Source organism: Mobula birostris, chromosome 10, assembly GCF_030028105.1.
Source record: "Mobula birostris isolate sMobBir1 chromosome 10, sMobBir1.hap1, whole genome shotgun sequence".
Taxonomy (NCBI): domain Eukaryota; kingdom Metazoa; phylum Chordata; class Chondrichthyes; order Myliobatiformes; family Myliobatidae; genus Mobula; species Mobula birostris.
The window spans coordinates 39,404,436-39,422,471 of record NC_092379.1 but is presented as its reverse complement, the minus strand read 5'-3'; positions in this window follow the sequence as shown (position 1 = coordinate 39,422,471).

The following is an 18,036-nucleotide window of genomic DNA, read 5'->3' as shown; positions in this document are numbered from 1 at the left end:
CTGGAAGTGGGAAAGATTAGTACGGATGGTGTGTCCGTGGCAAAGAACTGAGTTGCATCCGGTTAATATGTCTACGTACTCAATATGCTACGCCTTGTTAATGCCACTTCCTGCTTGCAAAGTTTCTGTTGTCATAGTCTGCACCATCTGTTCACCTTTGTAACCGGGGTTCACAACCCTCTTTTACGCCATCGACCCCCTACCATCAACCCAGGGGCCCCAGGTTGGGAGCCCCTGCTTTATAAAGTTCCTTTGTCCACAGCAGATGGAAGCAGTGCCTGTCAATCTATCGACATGATTACACCATTCCAGTACTCCAGCTGGAGATGCTCCTCCAAGAAGGTGGTTATCTTGAGGCTTTTGCCTGAAGAGCGAACTGTTTAATCAGTGTGTGTCCTTTCATATTCCTCCAACCTAAAGTATCCCGGGCAAAAGGCTTGACGCAGTCCGCAGTATCCTTGTGTACTAAGGAGCCAGAGTCGTACAGAAATGGTACGCTGAAGGGGAGCTGGGATGGACACTTTGACCCTCACCTAGCTTCTGGTTAACGGTTGGACGTGTGCTCCTTGGTGTTGAGTAAGCTTCTCTTCTGGTTACTGTCCCGTGACTCCTGGAAATAAACCTTCACATCTGTAGCCAAAGAGATGTTCACACTTGTTCCAGGTTCAGACCCCACCAATGATGGCTAGCATATGAAAACAAGGATGCAATGTTCACATTTTATAAGGCTTCACTTGGAATATTGAAGGTAGTTTTGGGCCCCTTATCTAACAAAGGGTGTGCCAAGACAGGAGTGGGTTCAAAGGAGGGTCACGAAACTGATTCCAGGATTGAAAGGCTTGTCGTACGAGGAGCATTCGATGGCTCTGTGCCTGTACTCATTTGAATTCAGAAGAACGAGGGGGAGGAATCTCATTGCAACCTGTCAAATACTGAAAGGCCTCTAGAGTGGATATGGGGAGGATGTTTTCTATGGTGGGACAGCCTAAGACCAGAGGAAGCAATCTCAGAACAGAGGTTTGTCCATTTAGAATGGAGATGAGGAAGGATTTCCTTATCCAGAGAATCTGTGGAATTCATTGTCACAGAGGAGAAGTCATTGGGTATCTTCAGGGCAGAGAGGTTGATAGATTCTTGATTAGTCAGGGCATGAGAAGTGACCTGGTTGAAGCGTATAAGACGATGAGAGGCATTAATCGTGTGGATAGCCGGCGGCTTTTTCCCAGGGCTGAAATGGCTAACATGAGGGGGCATAGTTTTAAGGTGCTTGAAAGTAGGTATAAGGGGGACGTCAGAGGGAATTTTCTCAACTAGAGCGTGCTGGGTGTGTGGAATGCACTGACAACAAAGGTGGTAGAGATGGATACAGTAGGGTATTTTAAGAGACTCTTAGATAGGTACATGGAGCTTAGAAAAATAGAGGGCTATGTGGTAGGGAAATTCTAGGCAGTTTCTCGAGTAGGTTACTTGGTCGACGCAACTTTGGGGCCGGATGGCCTGTAAAGTGCTGTAGATTTCCGTGTTTCTATGAAGGGATATGGGGAGAGGGCAGGAGATTGGGCTGAAGGCGAAATGGATCAACCATGATGAAATGGCAGGGCAGACTCGATGGGCCAAATGGCCTAATTCAGCTCCTATATCCTACGGTGAAAAGTGACCACTTGGGTGATTAGCTTGGAGATTCACTCAGCAGAGAGTGGTGCTTCAAGAGCAGGAGAAAGAAAATTGATTCATCAATAAATTTTGCTCTGTCATGACATTTGCTAATATACTGATCCAAGGAATGCTTCCATCAAAGGTTGCATGTTGATACACTCCAGTACTTGTATCATGGGAAGATTCCAGCACACATTGCAAAGTAATGAATCCTGTTGCTACTTTCTAGGTGATCTGACGGATATCATCCGGGAATCAATTGTTATATTGTCAGTATTTATTTTTATGATTTTTTTGATGAGATTAGTTCTTCCTAATGTTAACTTCAGTAAACAAATTTTGTTTTTTAATGAAGAACCAGCTCAATCCCGGTTTGAACATCTTTTTCACAGGATTCAGTGAGGCTGTTGGCAGTTGAGGCTTGTGTGAGCATAGCCCAGCTGCTGCCCCAGGAAGACCTGGAAGCGTTGGTGATGCCGACCCTCCGGCAGGCAGTGGACGATAAATCCTGGCGTGTTCGCTATGTGGTGGCAGACAAATTTTCTGAAGTACGTGTTATTGCTACAGCACAAAGTGCATCTCTTTGGTATGATGATATGGTGCATTTATGTTTTAAAGCTAGTCTTTAAGTTTTCTGTTCCAGCTGGAATCCCTTCTGATTCTGTCAAAAGTCATGAAAACATGATTAGTTCCTCTAATATAGTTTTAAAAAATCATTAAATCAAGCACCTGCGTATTTTTAATATAAAAAGCTAATTGACTGACATGCCAAAAGGTGCTGAGATTTCTTACCAGACTCATTTAATTAGCCTGTTTTTAAACATGGATCTGAAATAGAACAAAGTTGGTCTGAATTGAGCTCAGATCTTTTTCAGTGTATCTGAAGGATAATCCTGTGACAGGGGTTTAGAACAAACTTGTTGGCATAGTGCCAGGGATCTGGGGATTCAGCACGTGCACAGGTTGATGACACTGATATTTTTCACTTTTGACTGGAGGAAATCAAGGGGAACTTCAGTTCTGTTTAAAAATGAGGCGAAAGGTCGAAAAGCCAGGACGATCCTCAGAGACTTTGCACTCAGGAACTTGAAACTACTCACCCTTTCCACAGTCCCCTTGATTAGGACTGACGTGTGTTCCCTTGACTTCCCCTTCCTGACGTCCACAATCAGTTCCTTGGTCTTACTGTCGTTGTGGTAAATTTTGTGATGTAGTGCATTAATTAAATGCTGCTTAAAACTTTTGATGGACTGGACCTTGCTGGTTCCTTCCCACTGCTGACTTCACACAGACCGGGTATGGGGTAGGGAGGTTGTGATTCAACTTCACCTTCCTCTGGTCCACAATCAGTTCCTTGGTCTTACTGACAAAGTGCCAGATTGTTGCCACACCACTCAACCAGCTGATCTATCTCACTCCTCTTCGGCTCCTTGTCACCATCTGAAATTCTGCCAACAATAGTTGTGTCATCGGCAGATTTATAGCCCTTAAGAGCAGTCTCGGCCCGAAACATGGACTGCTTATTTCATTTCCATAGATGCTGCCTGGCCTGCTGAGGTCCTCCAGTATTTTGTGCTAAGTTTCCAGCATCTGCAGAATCTCCTGTGTGTTTATGTTTTTTGAACCAGATGGTCTTTGTTCTCAGTATAAAACTTGTTGCCTCAGGCTTCCTCCTGGTGCTCCGGTTTCCTCGCACAGTCCAAAAGCATTCCGGTTAGTATGTTAAAGGGTCATTGTAGATTGTTGCACAAGTTGGTGGCTTACTGGCGGTGCAGTTTGAAGGGCCAGAACAGCTTGTTCTGTTCTGTGTCTCCAATTAAATCTATGCCCTTTAGTCTTAGACTTTCCCAGCCTGGGAAAACACTCAGATCAACTGAAATCTCTGTGCTTTTCTCACCACAATGTAATACAAATCCTCAAAATAAAGGCACATTGCCTACATAGGTTAATTGCAAACAATAACAATCAGGTTAACATTATTTAACAATTAAGAAACATTATTTAATGATTAAGTAACATTATTTAGTTTTTTTGACGTGAGAAACTAGCTGATTACAATTGCTCACGTTGTTGTCTGTGTACCATACTTTCGGATTCAGAGCCATCAACGACAATATTTTCTCAACTTTGCCTTTCTTTAAAAATTTAAAATTCCTTCTCTTAAGGCCAGGAAATTCCGGTCCCACCCCAAAGCATTGAGATTAAATCTTTCTGTTCTGTATAAGTGTAAAATCTGTACTGAAGCAGCTGGTTTATCTGTGGATATTTTACCAAGGATAGATCATTACAGCTGTTTTACCTGGGTAACACTGAAGATTGCTGCTTCTAAATGGACACCATTTATCTAAACATTCCCTTTTTCTCCCCACTCATTTATTTCTTTACCAGAGCATGAGGTATCCACTCATTGATAAACATCTGAACACAATGGCAACATTTCTCTGGGTTTCTTTCCTCTTACCCCATGGCTTCACGTGACCCTGATTGGGGGGGTGGGGTTGGCTAAGCAGGTGCTACACCTTGCCCAAGGGTGACCTGCAGGCTAGCGGAGGGAAGGAACGCCTTACACCTCTCTTGGTAGAGATGTATTTCCACCCTGCCACCCATGATAAAATTACATAATTCAAAACTGTAAATCTGATCGAAAATTAAAGCAAATTACAGATGGACCAGTGTTGAAAAGCACACAGAAAACACAGCCATTTTGTCATCTTAGGATTGTTACCCTTGGAACAGGCAAAGAGGTTATATTGTCTGTCTTTATACGATAACTAACCCGTGTTCAAAAATAAGCTCCATATAAGGTAACACACACAAAAATGCTGGAAGAACTCAGCAGGTCAGGCTGCATCTAATGAAGTGAATAAACAGTCGGTGTTTTGCGCCAAGACCCCTCATCAGGACCAGAAAGGAAGGGGGAAGATGCCAGAATAAGAACGTGGGGGGCGGGGGGCGGGGGGTGTGGAGGAGAAGGGGAATATTCTAGAAAGTGATAGTTGAAGGAAAGTTCGTGGGAAAGGGTTCACACAAAATGCAGGGGGAACTCAGCAGATCAGACTGCATCTATGGAAGTGAATAAGCAGTGGATGTTTTGGGCCAAGACCTTTCATCAGGACTGGAAAGGAAGGGGAAATATGCCAGAACAAGATAAAGGTTGCCAGAGCACTTGTGAAATTGGCACCAACCCATTATTGGAAAACAATTGCATTAGAACGGTACGGAGTTTATTGTATTTATAATGTTCTGCTATCATTGCTAATGACAGACCACAACAGAAGGCACTTTCTATGCTCAAGACCACATATAAACTAATCTTGCAATGAAGTCCATAGCTAAAGTACAGTTCAGATTTTCAATTTTGAAGTTCATATTTTCAGAGTACATACCTGTCACCACGTACAACCCTGAGATTCATTTTCCTGTGGGCATAGCAATTTCTATAGAATAGTAACTGTAAACAGGATCAATAAAAGATAAAGTACAAATGCAAATATAAATAAATAGCAATAAATAACAAGAGTATGAAATAAAAAGATAAAGAGTAATTAAAGTAAGATCATTGCTTGTGAGAACATCTCAATTGATTAAGTGTACTTATCCCCTGTAGTTCAAGAGCCTGATGGTTGAAGTGTAGTAACTGTTCTTGAACCTGGTGGTGTGGGTCCTGAGGCTCCTGCACCTTCTACCTGATGGTTGAGGGGCAGTAACTGTTCTTGAGCCTGGTGGTGAGGGTCCTGAGGCTCCTGCACCTTCTACCTGATGGTTGAGGGGTAGTAACTGTTCTTGAACCTGGTGGTGTGGGTCCTGAGGGTTCTGTACCTTCTACCTGATGGCAGCAGCGAGACGAGTGTGGAAAAGAATGATGGTGATGTCTTTGTGATTCCTCTGTTCACGTGTTAATGCACAGATTGCTGCTATTGAAACCCGCTCTATCTTTGTTATTCATTTGGTTTCTCTTGCCTTTAGGGCTTCAGAAAACCGTGGGTCCTGAAATTGCGGAAAATGATCTGGTTCCTGCTTTCCAAAACCTGTTGAAAGATTGTGAGGCTGAAGTGCGAGCAGCTGGGGCCAACAAAGTTAAAGGTTGGTTGGGAATTCTCATTCTTGTCTTTTCCATCCGGTTTAAGATGTTGTTGGTAAAGCACAGTGACAACTTTCTGGCAGCAGAAACAACTATCAATTACTTTAGTAATAGACTCTCGTTCTGGGCAATGACACTGCAATCTGTGCCTGTAACAATCCTAGTGGAGACGAGGCCTTTGATCCAGCTGTACAACCTGGCATTTTGCAGTGCAGTCCTGAACATTATTTGCTTCCGTTTCTTGTCTGCACAATTTGTCTTTTTTTCCTGCGCATTGTGTGATTGATGGTTTTCTGTTTTTAATGGGTTCTGTTGGGTTCCTTTGCTTTGTGGCTGCCTGTAAGGAGACAAATGTCAAGGTTGTGTATAGTACGCATGGTGGTTGCACATTTTGTCCGACGATGACAGGAAACCTGTGCGGGAGAGTTTTTAAAATGGAAAAGCCTTTGCACTGTGGCAGTTCCACTCTCTTGGCCTCAGAAGTCCGGGTCCAGTGGTATGAACAAGCGCCAGAAGAAACAGGAGTCTTCTTGTTTGCAGTGGATGACCAGGATGCTTTCTGTGTCTTTTCATGCCCCTCGTTCTCCGCAGAGCGATGCAGAGCCACCTTCCTGGCCGTTGGGTTTTACTGTAGATCACACCCGACCAGTCCGCTGAGGCTGACTTTGCGTGCTAGGACTGGCTTGTCCGAATCTCACCGGAGTATGAGACTGCTGTCACGTGCAAATGGCTGCTTGCAGCCACAGGGGAGAGATGAGTGTCCGGTGGGGAGCAAAGGTTAGTGAGCTGCCCCGGAATGGACACGACAAGCCCCTTCACCAGAGGTGCGACCCCTTCCCTGGACACCCCTGAACTTTGAACTCCTGTGAAAGATGTAAACAAGGTTGAAAGAATGCAGAGAAAATGTATAAAGATGTTGCCTGGTCTGGAGGACCTGACTTAGAAGGAAAGATTGAATAGGTTAGGACTGTATTCTTCAGAATGCAGAAGATTGAGAGGAGATTTGATGGAGGTACAATATTATGGGGGCGTATGGATGGGATAAATGCAAGCAGGTTTTTTCCACTGTGGTTGGGTTGGACTGCAACCAGAGGTCATGGGTTAAGAGTGAAAGGTGACAAGTTTAAGGGGAACATGAGGGGAAACTTCTTCACACAGAGGGTCATGAGAGTGGAACAAGCTGCCAGTACAAGTGGACCATGCAGTTTTGATTTCAATAATTAAGAGAAGTTTGAATAGGTACATGGATAGTAGGGATATGGGGGTGGTGGTGGTGTTATGGACCTGATGCAGGCAGATGGGAGTAGACATTTTGAATTGTTCAGAATGGACGAGAGGGGCCAAAGGGCCTTTTCTGCGCTGTGCTTTTCTATGACTCTATTTAATGTGGTACCACATATCCAGGTGACACTTCTCCAAGTGAGAACAGCATGCCAGCATGCCTCCCCTTTGGCATTCTGATCTGATCCCAGAACTGGATGACAGCAAATGGAAAGGAATTGTGTGCCACTTGACTTCATGTTCCGATGGTGGCTGCTCCTTACAAATTGCACTTCATTGCTTGTGCAGAGTCTTGAAAGGTTGTGAGATTGTGAAAAAGAGTGAATGGTGTTCTTTACGTTTGTACCACTGACTGCCTAACCCGAGGCCCTCCGTTGGTCAGGGTCCACCATGGATGTTACGTGCAGCTGTCTACGTGATACGTAAGCCAGGGCAGTATGATATGGAGAGTAAGCTGTTGCCCATGTAGCAGGCTCCCCCTCTCCACGCATCTGATGAATCCAAAGAATTGGCAGAGACCGATACAGTTTGGTACCAGTGGCGTCGCAGGAGTTGACAGTCAGCGTTGAACTCAACGTAGGACTGCCTCGGAGAAGCCGGCTCTGGATTTTTCCCTCTGGGTTTACTCCTGTGAGTGGGTATAGCCGCAAGGCATTGGAGGTTTGAGCTCAGAGTCTTCCTTCTCCTAGATGAGCTGCCAACCATGAGCCCTATCTGACCGAAGTGACCAGTTTTAAAGTGTCAGTGACCTGCCTTCTGCTTCAGTAAGCCACATGCAAAGGCCAGGAGCTGGACTTGGTGTGAGAGGCTGTTTGAGGTGCATGCCATGAGGAGCATTTAGTCTGTAGTGGGAGCTTGTCCCCATTACCGCCCCTGGCCATGACAACCTTAAGGAATCATTGACTGCCTAATAAGCTGCATCTTTTCTCATGTACGTGTCACTTGATCGGATCTTTCATCAGAGAAACTGGGGTGGATGTCGGGCCACCCAGCCACACCACTGTCCACCGATTGTGTCTGCAGAAGCACATCATCACATAGAGAGATAAACTGGAACGAGAAACTAGAGCACATCATAAACCTGAATGAGTCGAAATCACTTCGATTAAAGCATGCTCAGGTACCATCGGCCGACAGCATCGGGGGAAGAGAGGGAGATTCACTTGAGTGTGAGGCCCTTGCTTTGATTCCCTACTTTTGAGTAAGCAAGCTAGTAGACAAAGGTAGAAATATTGTGATGTTGCTTCCCAGATGGACCCACTTCATCCACAAAATCTGGCTCCAATCGTGCGTTTTGAAAAGGAATGCATGAGTTATATTTAGCCTTTCAGATTGTGGTAGTTTAGTCATGGATTATGCCTTCATGCAAAGTGGAGCTGGCCGGGATAAGTATCGCAGCATCAGTCGTCTTGGCCTGGCCAGTTTCCATAAATCAAATGTTTCAAGTGAATTGTGATGTGCCTGCCAAAGTTCTTTGCCAGTCATCTTCAGTAGCTGGTACATTAATGCCAACTCATGGAGTTCATTTGCATCAGAACAACTTAGAGGAGGAGTGGGCCAATGTGATACCTCTGAATATCTATTTAGTAAGATTACAGTGCAGAATAGGTACACTAAGCCACTCTGCCCAGCTATCCCCCAATTCAATCCTGACCTAATCACGGGACATTTACCAGTTAATGACCAGTTAACTTATGAAATGTGCACTCGAAGGAAACCCATACCGTCACAGGGAGACCGTACAGATGTGCCAGAATTGAACCTGTGCTGTCTGACTCTTGATGTTTACACTGTAGGTGCTGGCCTTGCTTTTCCTTGTGCGACTTAAATTGTGCTTCAGAATGTATGTTTTCTCTTGCCACTATCTTCTGAGAAGATAGAAATATTAAGGCAGATGCTTTTCAGCAATTGCTTAATCTGTTAAACTTTATTGATTTATCAGTGTGGTGAGAGTGTGGAACGAGCTGCCAGCGCAAGTGGTGCGTGCAAGCTCGATTTCAACGTTTAAGAGAAGTTTGGATGGGTACGTAGATGGTAGTGGTATTGAGGGCTATGGTCCGGATGCAGGTTGATGGGAGTAGGCAATTTAAATGGATCGGCACAGAATAGATGGGCTGAAGGACCTATTTCTGTGCTGTACTTTTCTCTGACTCCATTGTTTTGTTTGAGAATAACTCTCTAACGTGCAGTACTCTATCTTGCAGATTTCTGTGAAAACTTGCCAGTAGATTGCAGGGAGACTGTCATAATAAGTCACATCTTACCGTATGTTAAGGTAATATGCCTTCTCAAATTCTTGGCTGGTTATACAGTCTATCTAAAATTAATGTAGCAACTCATCTCATTCACTTCAGGAAAAAGTCCCTCAGTATTTTGGGTGGGCCTGAAACGAGGATTCAGGCACCTTTTAATTCAAGTTTTATCACTCTGAACTGCTTGTAACTGGAAAAGCTCAATGTCCAAGCACAAGTCACATCTTGCCCCCTCTCCCGTCCCCTCTCCCGCCCCATCCCCCTCTCCCACTCCCTCCCCACCCCCCTCTCCCACTCCCTCCCCATCCCCCTCTCCCAAAGGGCTGAGTTCTGCGGAAGGGTTTTGGACAGAAATGTCGACTGTCCTTTTCTCCATAGGTGCTGCCTGGCCTGCTGAGTTCCTCCAGCATCTTGTGTGTGTTGCTGGGTTTTTAACATGGTGTTGGCTGCCTGGAGTGATGGGAGAGGCAGATATATCGGGGACTTTTAATGACGTTTAGATAAGCACACGAATGTGAGGAAAACGGAAGAATATGGACATCGTGTAGATAAGATTGCCCACTTGATTAGGAATTTAAGTATAACATTGTGGGTCATAGGGCCGGTTCTGTTCCATGATTTATATAAACTGGAATATCAAACTGTAAACAAAATTATTTAAGAATGATCCGTGACTGACCAGGTGGATCAGAAGAACGTGGAGCAGGATGGCATCATGAGGGAGATATCTAATGACAAACAAGAGAAAATCTGCAGATGCTGGAAATCCGAGCAACACACACAAAATGCTGAAGGGACTCAGCAGGCCAGGCAGCTTCTATGGGGAACAGTACAGTCGATGTTTCTGTAGGTGCTGTCTGGCCTGCTGAGTTCCTCCAGCATTTTGTGCGTGTTGACTGAGATACCTGTCTGGGTTTTCATTTGATCATTTCATGGGATTGAATTCAAGAGCAGAGAGGTCATGCTGCAACTCTACAGGGTACTGGTGAGGCCGTACCTGGAGTGCTGTGTGCAGTTCTGGTCTCCATACTTGAGGAAGGATATATTGGCTTTGGAGGCAGTGCAGAGGAGGTTCACCAAGTTAATCCCAGAGATGAAGGGGTTAACCTATGAGGAGAGATTGAGTTGCCTCGGACTATACTCTCTGGAATTCAGAAGAATGAGAGGATATCTTAGGGAAACATACAAAATTTTGAAATGGATAGATAAGATAGAAGTAGGAAAGTTATTTCCATTGGTAGGTGAGACTAGAACTAGGGGACTGCCTCAAGATTCAGGGGAGAAGATTTAGGACAGAGATGAGGAGAAACTGTTTTTCCCAGAGAGTGGTGAATCTGTGGAATTCTCTGGCCGGGGAAGCAGTGGAGGCTTCTTCACTAGATATATTTAAGATACAGTTATATACATTTTTAGATAGTAGGGGAATTAAGGGTTATGGGGAAAAGGCAGGTAGATGGAGCTGAGTTTAAGGACCGATCAGCCATGATCTTACTGAATGGCGGGGCAGGCTTGATGGGCCGGATGGCCTACTCCTGCTCCGATTTCTTATGTTTTTCTGAATCATGAATGGAATAACAACTGTTTCTTCCACCGGAGTCTCTCCAACTGTTCTTTTAGTTTGAGAGCTTTAGATAAGAGCAAATGTGCAGTGCGTTCTTTAGAAGCAGTGATGTGAGCTGGTTTGTAATCTCAGTGCATATTGGATTAAAGGGCAATCGGTTAATGGTGTGATGGAGCTGTTATTTCTCCATCTATCATGTTCCTTATTTATTTTGTTGTGAACTTAAACAAAACTGCTGCATGTGCAAATTCTGGATTTTTTAATTAATATGGAAATTTGCATTCTTTCATTATTTTTACAGAATTAAAATTATTTTTAAATATGTAAAAAAAAATCTCTCCCCTCCCCTCTCCTTCCTCAATTCCCCACTCTGAGCTTTTACTTCTCACCTGTCTATTACTTCTCCCTGGGTCCCCACCTCCTTCCACCTGTCCTGTGGTCCACTCTCTTCTCCTCTCCTCTCTCAGATTCTTTCTTCTCCAGCCATTGACGTTTCCCACCCACCTGTCTTCACCTAACACCTTCCAGCTGGCCTGCTTCCCCTCTCCTCACCTTTATATCCTAGCATCTTCCGCCTCCCTTTACAGTCCCGATAAAAGGCCTCGGCCTGAAACACCGACTGTTTACTCATTCCCATAGATGCTGCCTGAGCTGCTGAGTTCCTCCAGCGTTTTGGGTGAGTTGCTCTGGATTTTCAACGTCTGCAGACTTGATTCCCTTCATGTGCTACACCTCAGAAGATTCCCCAAATGTCGGAAATGCCTCGATTTTCCAGGCACAGCTGACAGATTCCAAGTGTACATCTTCAAATTGTCAGCTGTTAATTCAAGCCTTGAATTATTTGTTAGTTTGAAATGAAATCAAGAAAAAAGCCTGCCGAATCATGATTTGAACTGTTGTATAATTTAATAGTGATTAGTATTTTGCATGTATTTATGCCAAAGGTGCAGAAAGATTTCTCAAACGCAGAAATTCAAGTGTTTTTCTTTTGTGAAATGCAGCTTTTCACAAAATGACCGTTGTTTCCTCCCATGGCCCTCCCGAGGAGCTCGCCTGCACTCAGGGAGAGTGAACGGACAATAAAGGACAATTAAGACTCAGGAACAGAATTAGGCCACTCAGCCCATCGTGTCTGCTTCGCCATTCCATCATGGCTGGCTTATTACCCTCTCGGCCCCATTCTCCTGCCTTCTTCCCCATAACCTTTAACACCCTGACTAATCAAGGACGGGTCAGCCTCCACGTTAAATATACCCAGTGACTCGTCCTCCACAGCCATCAGCGTTGATGGATTGCACAAATCCACCTCCCTTTCACTGAAGAAATTTCCTCTCAGCTCTGTTCTAAATGGACGTCCCTGTATTCTGAGGCAGTGCCCTCTGGTCACAGGAAACGTCCTCCCTGTTCTAGGCCTCTTAATATTCCATAAGTTTCAATGAGATTCACCTCTCTTCCTTCCCGTCTGAACTCCATCGAGGACAAAGCCGGAGCCGTCAAGCACTCCTCTTGTTTGTTTCATTCCCAGGATCATCCTCGTGAACCCTCTCTAATACCAGCACATCTTAGATAAAGGGCCCAAAGCTGCTCACTATACCCCAAACTGCGTTCTGACCAATGCCATATAAAGCTTCAGCATTACCCTTATATTTTTTCTAGTCCTCTCAAAATGAATGCCAACATTCCATTTTCTTTCCGTACCACCAACTCAGCCTGCAAGATAATGTTTAGGGAACCCTGCACGAGGTCTCCCAATTGCCTTTGCACGTCTGATTTCTGAATTTTCTGCCCATTTGGAAAATAGTACACGTCTTTACTCCTTCTACCAAAGTGCATGGCCATACGTTTCTGGTAGTAGGCACCCTTCGATCCCGGGGATGATGGGTTTGTGCCTCTGGTGGACTGTGTCCTCTCCTGGGCAAGTAGGTTTGAAGGACCGGCTCTTGTCAATGCAGCAGGCTCCCCCTCTCCACATCACTCATGTTGTCGAAGGGAAGGGCAAGCGCCAATACAGCTCGGCACCAGTGTCATCGCAGAGGTTGCCAGAGTGAAGCTGTAAACGACATCAAACTGCCTTAGGGGTTTACCCCCAAAGCCTTTCCCATGGGTGGGCATGACTGCAAGGCAGTGGAGGTTTAAAATCAGGGTTTTCCCTCTCCTAAGCGGGCTGCCGCCCAAGGCTGAGGAATCCTACCTACTCGAAACACTTTCGGACACCACAGTATATTCCAACTGCCACTGCCTTGCTATTCTACCAATCTATCAAGTCCTTCTTCAGACTCTCTGCCCCTCCACCTATCTTGGTATCATCCACAAATGTCACCATCAAGCCATCAATTCCGTTGTCCAGATCATTGACATCTGCTTGAAAAGAAACGGTCACAATACCAACCCCTGTGGAACACTAATGGTCACCTGCAGTCAACCAGAAAAGGCCCCTTTCATTTGCAATTCTTTGCCTCCCGTCAGTCAGCCAAGCTTCTATCTTTACTAGGATATCTTCTGTAATACCATGGGCTCTTAACTTGCTAAGGCGTCTCATGTGCGGCATCTTGTCAAACTCCAAGTAAACAACATCCACTGACCCTCCCTTGTCTATCCTGCCTGTAATTTCCCCTTAAGGAAACCATGCACCTCCAAGTACTGGGAGCCTCGTCCTTAATAATGGACTCCCAACATTTTCCCAACCACTGAAGTCAGGCTGAAGGGCCTATAGTTTCATGTCTTTTGCCTCCCTCCCTTCAGAGTGAAGTGACATTTGGAAATTTCCAGTCCTCTGGAACCATTCCAGATTCTAATGACTCTTGAAAGATTATTACTAATGCCTCCCCAATCTCTACAGCTGCCTCTTTCAGAACCCTGCGGTGTAGCCCATCTAGTCCAGGTGACTTGACTACCTTCAAAACTTTCAGCTTCCCAAGCACCTTCTCCTTAATAAAAGCAACTGCACTCACTTCTGCTAACTGACTCTCGAATTTCTGGCATACTGCTGGTGTGACCATAACTTGGACCATAATGTATAGTACTGTGCAAAAGTCTTAGGCTGGTGTATATAGCTGGGGTGTCTGAGTTTTGCACGGTCCGGTAGTAATTCTTATATACTGCACTGTGCTGCTGCTGCCGCAAAAAACAATCAAATTTCTTGACATCTGTGAGTGATGATAAACCTCGCAGATGTCTGATATGGGTCTCTGATGTGGACTGAGAGTGGGAAGGGGGCAGGGAGAGGGGAGTTGTGTCCCTGTCCCCCTCTTTTGGTGAATGTCGGTGATAGCGTAGGATGATATCGTGGTTCTGCATTTGTGTTTATGGACTGTGGACTTTTTCAGATTTAGGGTTTTTATATTCTGTTTTTTTCATCGCCTTATTCTTTTCGTTTTGTTGTGTGAGGGGAGGGTGTTTGGGGGTAAAATGCTCTGTTAGTTTTTCGTGCGGGGGATGGATGGGGGGGGTCGATGTTGCTGTTCCATTTTATGTGTGGCGGGAGGGGTAGTTTTGGGGATCAGATGATCAGGATGCCATTATTTTTTGTACCAGGGCTGGGGAGGTGTAGGTTTCATGCTTCTCTCTGAGTGACTTTCATCTTCTTTCTTTGCTTCGTGGCTATCTGGAGAAGACAAATTTCAGAGTTGTATTTGGATACGTGCTTTGATCATGACCAAACCTTTGACTCTTTGGTTGGGAAAAGGGGGAAGGGAGCGGAAAGCACCAGAGAGACATTCTGTAATGACCAATAGACCAATTGTTTGGAATCAAATGCCCTTGCTTGTGTTCTCAGGGCTGAGTGTGTCTGCACTCGCACCACCCCCTCCTGCCCCTGGCAGTCCACCTCAGCCACCTCTCTCACACCCCTCCCGTGGGTGCTCCACTCTCACCATTCCCAACATCCTGTGCTCCCGCCAGATTTACAAACTTGCTCTCCACTGCACGTTGGCAAGTACAGTTCTGTGCAAAAGTCTTTGGCACCCTGGCTGGATGTGCATGTGCCTAAGTACTGTAAGTGTGAAAGTAGCATTCATATTTCTTTTGTGAGATTAATATTTCATAAATGTCCAAGATGATACTTTGAAAGCAGAGAGTCTGGGGAGCGCCAGTGTGTTTGTCAGACAGCGTTCGCAGTATGAATGTTTTTCACCTTTGCTGTACTCAGAAAATTGCCTTTCCTTCCTAGTGCCCTGAGGTCCGTTTGAACATAATCTCCAATCTGGACTGCGTGAATGAAGTTGTTGGAATTCGCCAGTTATCACAGTCTCTCCTGCCAGCCATTGTAGAATTAGCAGAAGATGCCAAATGGAGAGTGCGCCTTGCGATAATCGAGTACATGCCTCTGCTTGCAGGGCTGCTGGTGGGTGGTTTATTCTAAAATGTTTTTATAGTCTATTAGCAATGCTTCCATATGGATGATTTGCAGAATGGAAATGACTGCCTATATCAAATTGATACTTTAGTTTAAAGACGGAAATAACTTTGAACATCTTCTTTCCTTTTGCACCAGAAGCAAATGTGCGATAGTAGCAATTATACTTGTAGCCCACTGACATGGGTAGTCTTACTTTAGACTCGGGGCTCCCAACCTTTTTTTTAATTGACCATTAACCAAGCAGGGGTGGAAACCCCTGGTTTAGACCATCAGGTTTAGGCCCCTGTTTAAGGACTGCGGACTTTGTCAGACTTACGGATTTTATATTCTGTTTTTATATTGTCTGTTTCTTTTCATTTTGTTGTGCGAGGGGAGGGTGTTTGGAGGTAAAATGTTCTGTTGGTTTTTGTGTGGGGGGTGGGCTGGGGTTGTTGCTGTTCCATTTTCTGTGTGGAGGGAGGGGTGGTTTTGGGGGGGGTCTGATGATCAGGATGCCATTCAATGACTTTCATGTTTTTTCTTTGTTTCATGGCTATCTGGGGAAGACAAATTTCGGAGTTGTACATGATAATAAGTGAGCCTTTGGCCTGCACATCAAACAGACACAAACAGAAAGGGCAATAAACTCCATACAATCAGATGAGGGGGTGACAACGGTTGTCGCAGAGGAAATAAACAATATCTTTTTGAGATTTTACCAAGATCTGTACAGCTCAGAATATTCAGATTCAGCTCCACAAATACAAAAGGAATTTCTCGACTTGTTACAACTTATACCCCGAGACGAAACGTCCATGACATCACTGGAGTTTAACTTAGAGGCTAAAGAATTGTCTGCAGCTATAACTAACATGAAGGGAGGGAAAACTCCTGGGCCCAATGGAAATTCCGATTGAAATATACAAAATCTTTAAGACTAAACTAATACCACCTCTGCTTGATATGTATCAGGAGTCATTTGACACTGGATCCCTTCCCTCCTCTCTTATTATGGCAGCAATCACACTACTGTTAAAACCTGGAAAACCACCATCCCTTTGTGGATCTTATAGGTCAATCTCACATCTGAACAATGATCTCAAAATTCTCTGTAAGGTATTAGTTAGGAGGCTGGAGCCACTCTTGCCAAAAATGGTCCACACTGACCAAAATGGATTTGTAAGGGAAGGCAGGGCTTCCACAACATTCGAAGAGTGCTTAATATACTTTATGAAAAATCTGGAAGCTCCGATAGCGCTATTCTGTCATTGGATGCCAAGAAAGCCTTCGACAGAGTGGAGTGGAATAGGGGGAAAACTTCTAAGATACAGCTTCTATATTCTAACCCACAGGCTGAAGTTTCAACTAACGAGCTTTTTTCGGCATCTTTTAAACTCCAACGGGGAACAAGACAGGGCGGTCCCCTATCTCCCCTCCTGTTTATCCTGGCCATTGCGCCACTTGCTATGCCAATTTGAAAACAGGCTAACATAGCAGGAATAACTATAGGAGATGTAGAACATCGCATAGCCCTGTACATGGATGATGTAATTTTGTCAGAACAGGGTTTACCTATTTGGGTGTTAAAATTACTCCTACTATTGATAAAATTATCCCAACTAATTATAAACCTCTCACAGACTCAGTTATTCAACTTACAAACAGATGGACGAAATTGCTCATAAATTTGATTGGACGCATAAACATTCTAAAAATGTCAATTTTACTGAAGTTCCTGTACCTTTTCCAATCTATCCCACTTTCTCCTCCATCATCTTTCTTTTATTTATTTTTTTTTTTATTTTATTTTTATTTGGATAAGGAATTCACAAATATCATGTACTTTTTTCACACATATAACCTTTTCCATTTTTTTATATGTATAAAACTACAATTATTTATACATTCTTAAGTACACATTGAGATGATACAAAAGGAAAATAAACATTTAAATAGATAATTATGTACTGTGGTAAATCTAACCAATTAGGCTAAGTAATGGAATTAGTTGTTAAGAAAAATGGTAATAATAGTTTCCATATATCCCTTCTGGACCATTTCCACTGGTCCAAAATGTTGTATATAACCCTAAGTATCAACCATTGCAGGTGTTTATATCCTAATTTGTTCGTGCTTGCTCCTGCCCGCAGACATAATTATCCAATTCCTATGTACTTATTTACTCTTTCTTTTATTTATTAAAGAAATTTTTTTCTAATTTCATCTGGAATAATAGATGTCCAAGGCTCAGGCTTTTCCTGTTATATCTGCCGTATGATAGAGGTGGCTTACAGCTACCACATCTTATATGGTATTTCTGGGCGGCCCAAATTAGAGCAGGAATGTTTTATTTTGTTAAGGATCACTCCCCTCCTTGGGTCTCAATGGAATCCCAGTTGATCAATATCCCTCTAAAACTATATATGTATTCAGCAAATAAGGAAAACCTGGTCACACAATCTAAAATCCCTTTCTTAAAAAATACAATAATGATTTGGCACGGTGCTCTTGCGTAAATGGGTGAGACATCACAGTTATCCCAGTTTACTCCTATCTTTGGTAATGATAGCTCCAGCCCAGCAGAGCGGATCCTAATTTTAAAACTTGGTCGCCCCGAGGCATAGCTAAGGTGTCTGATCTTTATAATGGCAATTCATTTATGTCTTTTGAAGAACTCAAGGTCACATATGGAATTCCAACAAAACACTTTTTTAAATGCCTTTAGTTGCAAAGTTTTATTATGTCCAGGCAAAGTTACAGTTTGAAGCTCCCTCCTTTATTTACCCTAGACGACATCACTCTGAAATTATCTGAAGCTAGGGGACAAGTGTCTGAATTATACATGTAAGGCTTTCTTCTTTTATGTTAC